At 35.4% G+C, this 12,275-nt stretch overlaps 1 long non-coding RNA gene across 2 annotated transcripts in view; it reads left to right on the top strand.

Annotated features, from left to right (window-relative positions):
• Positions 1-12,055, top strand: part of LOC116537235 — a 54,246-nt gene extending 42,191 nt beyond the window's left edge. For both annotated transcript variants that reach the window (XR_004263033.1, XR_004263034.1), the window contains exon 3: positions 10,716-12,055. This is a non-coding gene — a long non-coding RNA (uncharacterized LOC116537235). The remainder of the gene's footprint in view (positions 1-10,715) is intronic.
• Positions 12,056-12,275: the final 220 nt, after the last annotated feature.

The following is a 12,275-nucleotide window of genomic DNA, read 5'->3' on the forward strand; positions in this document are numbered from 1 at the left end:
TGTTCTTAATAAAGAGGAAATAGTGTATGACATCAATTCTGAGGAGAGGTTGGCTAAGAAGAGGATAAAAATTCATCATGACAATGTTGACAACTATGATGGTGTGATGGGCGAGGAAATGAAATCACAGTGGCTAATGGATCACTGGGCAATGAGGGAGTGATGATATCTTCTGCAGTAAATACCTTCCAAAAAAATTGGATGTGAAGGGGAGCAGAGAAATGTAGCAGTAGCTGGAGGGGTGTGGAGTCAAGAAAGTAATTTTTAAGCCAGTATACCAAAGGGTCAGTAGAGAATATCCAGTGGTGCCCAGCAAGCTGAACAGATTCTTTCAGTGTTGACCAAGCAAATGCTGAACACACAGTGGCCAGAATGGGGCAGTAAGATACATCCATAGGCAGAGGGCAGCGTTTTGGGCTTCAGGTTCCTGGGCTTAGAAAATGATTCTCTGACAGCCTTATATAGCTTTGAGTCATATTCTTGGGTATGTGAATCATCGTGGGCTTATTAAGTCTTATGTGAGTCATTATGGGCTTTGAGAGAGTAGATAACTATAGGTAGGGCCTTTATTCTGATATTTCTGCTACTGGTATTTACTGGTGTACCTTTTTTTAACTATTATTATTAAACTTCTTTACCTGCTATTTTTATATAGAGAGTCTCACAATGTTACTGAAACTCTGCTGAGGACTTTATAAATATTAATGCATTTAATCTTCACTACAACACTATGAGGCGAATACTATGATTATGTTTATTTTGCGAACTGAGGCACAGAAAAGTCTGTTACCAAAGCAGTCTGTTTTAAGAGTTTATGATGTCAAACCCAGAATTCAGTTATTCCTCTTTTATAAACATGCTTATTTGCAAATGACAGTTGATATGTGGTCAGGTAGAAAACATTTTACCCGGCCTCTGGATGAGTCATTCAAGCCAAGTGCAGAACATACCTTTTGTTAGTCAACTTGGGCCTTCTATTCTATGTATCTCTGACATAGTCTACAAACAAGCAGCATTGGCAATGTGCCTGCCATATCAGTTTTCTTTAAACCTACGGTAGATACAACAATCTGGTATAAAAGCTCATTTTTATCTGTATGAGGTATGATAAACAAAGAACTAATTACTGGTTTTACTTTTTTTCACTTTGGAGGACAAAGTTCCAATCTACATCTTTGACTTCTTTGCACAGATTTCATCTAAAATATGAAAAGGAATATCTGGAGAAATTGCCACAGTATCATGACTGTAGCTGCCATCTCTAAAACCATCAACTCAACATTTCCAGTATGGCTGGTTGTCTCTTGTCCTCACTCCTACTGCACATGTTCCTTGACATCAAAATATCTTGAGTTTACTGACCTTTTGAAAACCTAATTCATTGGCCAGGCATGGTGGCTCTCACCAGTAATCCCAGCATTTCTGGGAGACCGAGGTAGGCAGATCACTTCAGGTCAGGAGTTTGAGACCAGCCTAGCCAACATGGCGAAAGGCCATCTCTACTAAAAATACAAAAATTAGCCCAGCATGGTAGAATGCACCTGTAATCCCAGCTACTCAGGAGGCTGAGGCAAGGAAAATCGCTTGATACCAGGAGGAGGAGGTTGCAGTGATCTGAGATCATGCCACTGCACTCCAGTCTGGGCAACAGAGAGAGACTTCATCTTTAAAAAAATAAATAAAAAAAAAACACCTTATTAATCATCTTATTTCCAACTTTATCTCTTTACCTGTCCATCCTAAATCTGTATCTATTTAATGACCCTCTTGCAGCACCCTCAATTATTTTACCTTTACGTTTCTAGTTCAGAATCCCAAAACATGATCACTTGAATTAAATTCAAACATTGAATTCTCTCCCTCTCCACTCAGACTTCTGAAGACCCAGCTGAGTAAAATATGACAATTATATGGATTGATGGTACTGCAAGCCTTGGACATCACACATCAATCCTTTTAGATAGCTCAGGCCAGTTCCCTCTCTCCTTATCTCCTCTCATTAAGAAATAAGCTAGACTGTGCCTGACTCAATTTCAGCCTCATAATACAAAGGGGAATGAGGTACTTCATCTTTAAGTGCATCTGCTGCCTGATTTCATTGCATCACCTTGATCCCCAGGTCAGAAAATGGGGGACTGCTTCTCTTTGCAAGGTCCTTCTTTCATACATGCTTTACATGCTTCCTTCCCTGCCTCCCCCAGGCTCTCGCTCCAACCGTTATTCAATTTTTTCTGTACTGGTGAACTTTCCCATTCCATTAGCTTCTTCCCATAAGTGTAGCCAAAATATGTCAGATAAGAGACACAAAGAAGATAAATAGAAAGTCTCCTACATATCTGTGTGCTTTTTTCTCATCTGTTACCTTTATTCTACATGGTATATCCACTTTTCCAAAAATATTAATACTTGCTAAAACTTTTAGAATATTCACTATATCATTATTTTACATATTTTAACTCACTTAATTCCTATAACAACCCTATGAGATAGGCATTTGTATTATCTACATTTTAGACGTGAAAAACTAAGTCACAGCAAGTTTAAGTAAATTGTTCAACATCACTTAGCATCACTTGTTCCCATCCCATAGTCTTTTTGACCTGCTAATGAATTTTACAGGAATCATTATGGGTGGTCACCTACTTACTTTTATTGCTGCTGAATTTAAAATTTTAAGCCAACTGCCTCTTTCAGGGTGTTTTAAAATATCTTTTTTATTTTATGCTTAAAAATTTTTTTTGAACTCTATTTTTATATTTTCTATTTCTATCACAATCCCAACTTGTACTCATTCTCAGTGATTTAAATGATTAAAAAAAAAGTAAACTGCAATTGAATTCAAAGTATATGAAATCTGAATGTATTTTCACTCAGAATATATTGAGGTCTAAAAAAATACATATATTTTATCTTTGTTACCAAAAAATTATTTTTAAATATTCAAAATTAGCTATTAAAAACAATTAGAAATATTACATGTAGATACAATACTTACTGTAAAATTTTTAATTTAAAAAAATGTTAAATCTTATAAAACATTTTTATAAAAATACAATTCATCTCAATTTTGCACTTAATATCTATTTACAAAAGTAAAACATCAATATCCTGCTTCACAAAATATACATCTAAACCTAGGTCAATACAAATTTAAGAAAAACATGAACCATTTAATGTTGTAAAACAGATCAAGCTCTACTACATACTGAAAATACCTGTTATTTGTGAGTACCTTGAAATGCAAATTGGAATATAAAAAGTAACAGAAAATAGATGCTCCACACTAACAGGTAATGGTTCTATATTTTGCAGAAATCTTTTGTATTTGTGCCATTTGATAGGAGACGTTTGGCAGGTCAATTCATCTGTCTTTTCTCTTACCAATCCCCTTCTGTGCTGTGATCCTCCTCTCACTCTGATGCACTGCTTTTATCTCCAATGTCACAGTGGCATAGCCCACAACCTTTACAGCCTTTGGACACAGTTGCCTTTTGCAAGGGGTGAAGAAAAATATTATCCTGGGTGAGTATATTATTAGTCAGGAGAATAGATGTTTAAGATTGCAGGAGTGCAAGTGTTGAGTGCTATATTCTATATTATAGAAAACCATGTGCGTTCTTTAAAACTGGTGCATACATGTGTCTAAGATATTCAAGGTCTTCTAAAGTACAAGGCTTATATTCAAATTATTCTAAAGTGCCAAGGGCCACTCTTATCAGGATCCAAGGGAGTCTTGCTTACGATAGAAACTAAGTTTAATTATAGAAACTTGAAAAAAGATAAAATATTGAATTTCATAGTTTGAAAATATATATCCATTAAACACTACAGTAAATTACACATATTTTACAAGCCTTCACTGACAGTCTGTTTTCTTTCCAAATTAGAACTTACTAAAAAAAAAAAATTGGAATTAGGTCTCAATTAATTATTGTGGTCCCAGTGAAGAGCCTATATTCTGGCACATATTAGCGAATATTCCTGTAGCTGATCCATTGTTTCTAAGGAGAATAGACTGGGATCAATTACATGTGGGAGATGAGCATGCTGAGGGCAAAAATACATAAAAGGGGTTTAAATGAAAGTATCTCAAATGGTAAGTAGAAACAAATACCAAATTTAAAGATTATTGCCAGTGTAATATATATATTTTCCTCCTCCGTTCTCATTTTTCTTCTTTGAATGAACAATTCCCAATAGTAAATAAAGAAAACCAAGAGCTCTTTAACCACTATATTTTCCAATAGCTATTACTTGTATAGCGTTTCCTTGATATACAAGGAAAAATGTTGCTATTAAACTAAATTTTAAGTAAAAGCACATTATGGTAGAAATAAGGCCCTCCAGAGAATACTTTTATGAGACTATTATTGCACGGTAGCTTGGGCAGTTGAACTCACATGAAACAAATGGCTCTATAAAACAAGTCCCAAAGTGGCCTATTGCTTAATTAAATTCATATACAAAACATCCCTCTGCTTTGACATGTGTACATACATATATTAAATATATTTTAAAATTCAGTCTGAAAAAATACGACCTCATAAAGATGCAAAAGTCTAGACTCCACCTCAAAGCCAAAGAACTTCTTGAAGCAATATTTTATGTAGAATTGTGACTTTTAAATAATTGCTTTTTCCCCTTAACCTAGTGAAACCAGTAAGTTTGATGTATATAATATGTTTAAGCTTTCTGCCTAGAAGGGTATGCCGTAGTCTCTATGAAATGTTTGCGAGGAATGCAAGTACTGCTAATTCTTTCTTCTCTTATTTCACTAAAATGGAAGCATTTCTAGAGTAGCCTGGGCATGCATAGGAAGAAATGCATTTGCAAGCTCTATAGCCCAATCCTTCAACTGAAATGTGTCTACTTAGAAGAATGTTAATTTAATGAATGCAAATATATTAAGACATGTTTTTTCCCTTGAATGTAAAATTGTTTTACCACAATGTATTACTCCACCCTTCTGTTTCATGAGCCACCTACATGTGGGTAACAGCCCTCCAGGAACAGAATGCAGTCCAGTCTGTTCAATAGCCTAAAAACATCCTAAAGCCATCTGCTATTAAATGTGTTCAGGGAAGAAGGAAGCAAAGGGGTAAAAAGAAGAGAGATTATTCAAAATGCTACTAATTGATTATAAGTTTTTGTTTCTGTAAATGCTCAGATTTAAATTTTCACACTAAAGAACCTAAAATAAATAATTTCAGCCTCTTTATTTTTACCTATGCTTTTGGGAAACTTTTTAATAGTGCCTATTTAACTAGCACCCCAAAGAGAAATGGGAAAAAGATTCTGAAATCTAGATACATATAGATGATTCTCAAATACAGGAAGTAAATGAGACCAGTTCTAAATATATTGGTTACATATTTTGGGAGCTTATAAAGAGAAAAATGAGAAGGGTCATATTATAGTCTGAATAATTTTTGCCACTAGACACTAAACATGGCCTACATAAACATATATAAGAGAAAAAGTAATAGATTTTTCTTACCCATTGAAAGGGTCATAGCTGATATCCCTTAATTAATAAGAGAAAAGCTATAACAAATATATTTAATCATATTTTTATATGACATGCGATCCTTCAGAGATGATGACCCAAAGATGCAGAATATACTGTGCATTTTTATGCAGACATTTGATGAAGAATGAACAGTCATGTATAAGTATAATTGGACAAAAAATACAGGATAATAACTATTGGTAATAAGGGGAACTTAGCAGGGCCTGCTTGTTCAGATTCTTCTTGGCTTCCAGATATAAGGTAGGACTCCCCTAGAATGAGGACCTTATGACTTACTTGCAGAATTTCTTAATGATCATGCTTCAGGGAAGAAAGGTGGGAGAAGGTGAGGGTGTTTTTGCTTCTGCTGTTTACTTAATCACCACAGTCATCTTTTGGGGTAACGTGTTCTGAGCTCCGACAAGAAAAACAGCAACATAATAATAACTATTATTTATTAGATACTCACTGAATAGCAGGGACTATGTCAAGCATTTTATACTGATTATCTCATTTAACTCTCATGACACCTCTGTGGATGTATTCTTACTTTAAAAATAAAGAAACTAAGACACTGAGAAATTACGCAAGTTATTTCAAATGACACAATTAGCAAATGGCAGCATGAAATTCAGCCCCTTTGTCTGTGACATAAAAGCCTATTTTTTGGCCCCTACATCATTGCTGCCAACTTTTGACAGCAAGTCATGCCTTTTAACCTGGGGAGAATCTTAGTAGTACATGTTTTAGCACCTCACAGAGATAACACTAAATTTAGGCCACTGACAAGAAAACAATAGGTTAAAGTCACAGCATGAACATTCACCTCACCAAAGGCAAACTACACAATCTGACCAATGTCTAACCCTGCATTTGTAAGGAAATATTTATGTAAAAAAAAGAGGTTTACATTTGTCAACAGAGTGTTTGGCTCAGTCATTTAAATTCACAGAGAGGATAAGCAGGAAAACTTTCTCTAAAGGTGTGTGACAACTGAGAGGCCACAGAACATGCACTCTGTGGTATACAGCAAATAAGCCCAAGACTGCAAAGGCAAGAAGTCTGGGCAAGCTCCCTGTTTAAATGAATAGCATGTGTGAGCTGTGATGACCTTGTCACTCCCACCTCACCACTCCCTTTGTCAGAGGCCTTCAAACTAGAGCAGCATTCAAACTAGAATGACTCCATCTTGAGTGAGGCCTAGGAAAATGAGGCTGGGGCTTGCTGGACTTCGTTCCCAGAAAGGTATACCTAGCCTCTAAATGTTTATAGTTAAGGGAAAAGATGAATAATATTGACTAAACAGACCTAGATTTGGTAGTGTCCAGATATTCTGATACCTTGAGAAAAAAGGCATTTCTAATTTTGCTTTAAAGATAATAATATTGATTCTTGACAAACACAGTAATTAAGAAAATTAATCCTTTATTGCAAACCCTTGCAGCAGAGCCCGTCTCTCCATTGTAAGAGTTAAAGAGAGAGGAAAGAAACACGAGGAGCAGCTAACAGTCAAAGACAGGCTTATTCTGGAGAATAAACCTGGGAGGGGCTTCTGGCCTATTTCAGTCAGGAGCACTCTCTCTTACAGACTAAGAGTATTTATTGGTGAGAGAGCTTGGAATGTTTCTATGTGGGGGAGGAAAAGTTTATGGAGCAGAGTTTATCTCAGGGCAGGCATGTCTCTGGTCGGGGAGGGGTTTGGAATGTTTCTGATAGGAGATATCATTTGTGGTTTATGGTCCATTAGGCTTATGCCCTTTGGATTTAGGCAGTTTTGTATCAAGGTGAAATTTAAAATAATAGCACTTGTCCCAGATGGCAATGCTCCTGCTCTGTCACCCATGACCTTTTTTTTATCCTACATATATATAAGCATTGTTACCCAGAATGAATGTGTTCCTCCTCTTACTTTTGGGCACACCCCACTCTGTCTGCAGAGTAGCTGTTCTTTCACCACTTTACTTTCTTAATAAACTTGCTTTTGCTATGCACCACAGACTTGCCCTGAGTTCTTTCTTGCATGAGATCCAAGAACCATCTCTTGGGGTCTGGATTAGAACCCCTTTCCTGTAATACTTTCCTTGATGCCATAGATGAGGAATAAGAGGCAGACCTTGCATGTGAGAGCAGGTACTACTATTGCCTTGCAAGAGAAATAAAGGCATCCATATTCAAAACAATAGCAAAGGGAGTACTCAATAATGCTTACCAAACATGCACAGGACTTTATAGGCACTTTGCAAGGGAATGTAATGTTTGCTTTGTCTAGATAAATTATCATAATGAGGCCAGAGAATCTTTTCATTGTGCCCCAGCAATAAACATTGCACTCTACCAATTACAGAGATACAACATGTTTTTTTCTGGTTGCCATGAGAAGAACTGATGAGATTTTTAAACATTTTAATGCACATTCCTCAAGAAAGAGTCCAGAAGCCTTCCAATCAATTTCATGGAGGAGTCAGGGGAAGGGCAGGGGTGAGGATCACTTTCTCTTTACAACTGGAAAATGTTATTAAAATATTTATAACAAAAATACCTAAGAGAGGACACCTAACTTCTCACTCCTCTATGTCATCATTTTTATGCCTCTGCTATTATTTTGTCACTTTGGGTAGGAAAAAAAAATATGACATAGTAATATAATTTATGTATTTTGGAAATGTAATTTTTCAGTGAGGTTTGGATTTTTTAAGAATTCAGTTGAAAGGAATATGGCAATGATGCTTTAAAGGAATTTGTTCTACCACCATTCTGTAATATTGAGATCTGGAGTGTTTTCACTATTTTTAAATTAACATCTCTTCTGAATTCTATCCCTTTATTTTCTTTAAAAGGAAATCACTTTAAGGTCCACATATATTCAACAAATATTTATCAAAAGCCTACAAATTAGAAAGCATTATATATAAATGCAGATATTCTTCAATTCAAACAGAACTTACTGTTAAGCAAAAAAAGTAAAATAAATAGCCAAAGCTATAATGCTAAACAGCCCAAGGGAAGTGCTATTTGAATGACAGAAACTGAATACCTATGAGAATTTCAGAGTTTTAATTTGGCTTCAGAGTTATTAAGTGACCTTATAAACACTAGAGTGCAGTGAAGTTCAAGGCACTTTAGATGAGAAAAGTTCTTTGTTTTAAAGGTCCTAGAATGGAAATTTCTTGGTATTGCAGAACTACTAGCATTTGTTTACTATTAAATCACTTTGACCCAGTTACACTGCAAAGTTACCATTGTCCTTTGTCAAAAGACCAAATCCTCACTCAACATTAAGAGAACATCTCTTTCTTAACATGAGTGGTTAATTAAATGCTATGAAGAACATGTAAGAGAATCTAGAAAGAAAACAGTTAACTTTACAGATGAGATGGTGAAGCCCAGATAAGTGAAGTGAGTTATGGACAGAGAGGACACTGGCATCCTGTTTTCTAATTTCTTAAACTAAGTGTTAGTTCCAACACACTATCTTAATTATTAAGTGGTTCAAGTTTATTTAGTCATGGAAATACTGTCTATAGGTGTTTTTGCTTTGATCATATTTGATTATTCGTTAACTTGTTTTACAACTTGTGTGTCTATTTCGGGGATAAAAACGTGAATACAGTGTCCTGAAAGTAAGCCAAGGGATAAAGAAGCTTAGCATAAAACACAAAATAACTGCTTTGACTCATATTTTATGAAACCCACAAATCTGTCTTTCATACAGGAGTTGATGTCTTATTATTTTTAGGTTTTAAGAACCAAATCCCAAAGAACAATAGGGACTTAATTTGACTTTGTTGTTGATGCTAATTTAGAGATCCTCACTTGCCCATGAAACACTCCCAGAGTTCACATGTCATTTGCACATGAAAATCATCTGTCAAGTCCACTAGATCAGGTTTAAGCATTCTTCAAACCTGCTCTTTATACAAAAACAGCCTATGTTAATCTCTCTCAGAACACCCTATGTCATACTATTCTTTAATTTGACAGTTCTCTCAATTCGTGACAATATCATAATTTGAAATTATATGCATATGGGTGTGTGTGTGTACATATATATATATATATATATATAATTTGTTTACTCATTAGTTTAATATCTGTCATAGCTCTGTGGGGAAAAATAGTCAACTTCGTACCAATTTTATCTTCATTCTGGCACCTAGTGGTTATTCAGTAAATATCTTTTGAATGAACAAGTGATTATTGATTGGGTACTATTCTGAAAATGGAAATTGATGAATATTCTTAGATTTTGGCTAGGTACAATTAATAAAAAAAAAAAAGGAGTACCATTATAATACATACCACGAAGATTTTTTTAAGTCTGTTATTATTCATTTGTTTTAGGTTCAAGTGATAAAACACAACAGTTTTAGGGTCAGGTGATAAAACACAACTTAAACTCATTTAAACAAATGTCTTACAGGGAAGTCCAAATTTACACATAAAATAAGACAGAATGTAATTAAATGCCAAAATGTTTGTTACACATAATAAGAGCTGTACAATCCTAAGAAGGAGAGAAAAATTGTCTACCCAAAATGTTAGCAGAGCATGTAGAGTAAGAAAACCTAAAATGGGTTTTGAAGATTAAACAGAAATAAGGATAAAAATGGGGAGAGAATACTCTCATTAGAGATTACAATAAGAGCATAGTCATTGTGGAAAGTGTAAAGAGACAAGACTATTTTGAATAGAGTGAGAACTTAATTGTGACAAGAATCTTGACATCCAAAATCAAGAGGGAGGAACAAGAAAAAGAAGGGGCATCAAGGAACTAAAATTTCAAAAAGTTGTCTACAAATGTCTGAGAAGATTAATTTTATGAGACTCTATTATAAAGTTAAAACATACTTACATACTAAGGTTAGAAACTATTTATGGTTTCTGATTTTACTAATCTTAAAAATTTTACTAAAACACTATTCTCTGAAAACTGTGAATTTTAACAATGTTTTAAGCTGCAGTAGCACACGGTGCTCTGTGTGGATCCAATATGATAATCATAGAAATTTTAAAAAGCAACCTTTGACTATTGAGGCAGGATTAGAAAAAAAACATTGTACAAAGGTCTGAAAGACTTAAGGGAATCGATGCAATTAAGAAGAAATGTTGATATTAAGCTTACTAAGCATACGAATCATTCTTTTGCTTCCTAAGGTGACTCCCCAAGTCATCTGACATTTTATCCTTATTTTCTTTTTAACTTCAGGGAGAAAAATAAAGCTGAAGTTTGAGCTTCCCACTCACCATCAACAAAATTATCAGCATTTTCCATCAACTATGTGCCATGAATCCTTCCCTCTCTGCTAGACTTTTCCCCCAAGCATTTTAAGGTATTCAACTCTCTAATTTTATTCATAAAATCAAAAACAAAGTTAAATCTTCTCAAAGTCCGCTTCTGCCTGCTGTCTAGTTCCTCTCCTTTCCTCCTCAGGCAAGTGGCTTTAAAAAGTAGTGCTCACTTCCCATTTAATCCTGAATTTGCTGTACTCAGACTTTGCTTCCAGCCTCCACATAAACTGTTCTTGGCAAATGATCTCAGCATCACCTGTGATCCCTCCTTCACCTCATTCAGACCTCAGCTGGAATGTGACTTCTCCACAGAGCCCTCCCCCATGTCCCTCTATGTTCACTTTTCCTGCTCTACTTTTCCTCAAAGTACCCATCCTTCCCTAAATTTGTATGACTTGGTAATTTGTTCAAGTCTGGCTCCCCACCAGAATATGCACCCACAAAAGCAAGGACTTTGCCTTTCGCCTCTCTTTATTCCACCCAAGGTATAGACATCAGCAGACACTAAACAAACATGTGTTGAATTATTTTTACTAAACCCAATCAAAACTTTACGATTTTGACTTACTTTGCTACAAATTGATAACCTGCTTCTTTTTAAACATGCTTCTCTCATAATTTCAGTGATGATTGTTCTTTAATGCCTTTCTTCCTTTATTTTTGTTTCATCCTTCCCATCCTAATGCAAGGAGGTTTCTTTTTTAACATCCCTAAGGAATGGTTTGGTCTTTGGTGCTCTTTGTTAGTCACTGTCTCCAACTCCTTCCTGCAGTCTTACTTGCTTCCATGGCTTCAGTTATTATGTACACATTCTATGACAATTTTATTTATTTATTAAAATGTGGGTTTTTTTACATCTCTACCACAGAACTCTCTCTTTAATTCCACAAGAATGTCTTAGATGGGCTACTGATGCCTCCCCATGGAAACATATGAAACTAAAGAAACACATTTGCTCTCCTCTTTGTTTCCTGGGTATTCCCTAAACCTTTAATTTATATTTATTAATTCATCGAGCTACCCACTCCCTTAATCCTGCCTGACCTTCAAGCATTATGTGTTTTCAATTCTGCCTCCTCAGTAGCTCACACATGCAGTCACTTTTTCTTTATTTTTGCTGAACTAGTGTTACTTCGAGCTCTAATGTTTTTTTTCCTAGATTCATGACACAGACTTCTACTTTGTCTCCTTGCCTATCATAATGCCTGAAACCCTAATTAATCTGCTCTTTTGGTTATTACAATGACAATTTAGAAAGTCAAGACAGCACAATATAAAAAGCCCACGATGGTATCTTCTTTAGCTCCCCACACTGCTGCTGGGCAAATGCCCAGTGCTTGTTCCCATCACTGTTCCTTCGCACTGTTCCTTCTACCTTCTGGAATGCTTTCCCCTATCCTTTCCTGTTGGCCTGCCTAATTTTACTTATCTTTTACATCCTGGTTGAAATGTCACTTCCTTCAAGTTTCCTCTTCCG

The sequence above is a fragment of the Sapajus apella genome, unplaced genomic scaffold (genome assembly GCF_009761245.1).
Source record: "Sapajus apella isolate SASKATOON/1434 unplaced genomic scaffold, GSC_monkey_1.0 scaffold108, whole genome shotgun sequence".
NCBI classification, from domain to species: Eukaryota; Metazoa; Chordata; class Mammalia; order Primates; family Cebidae; genus Sapajus; species Sapajus apella.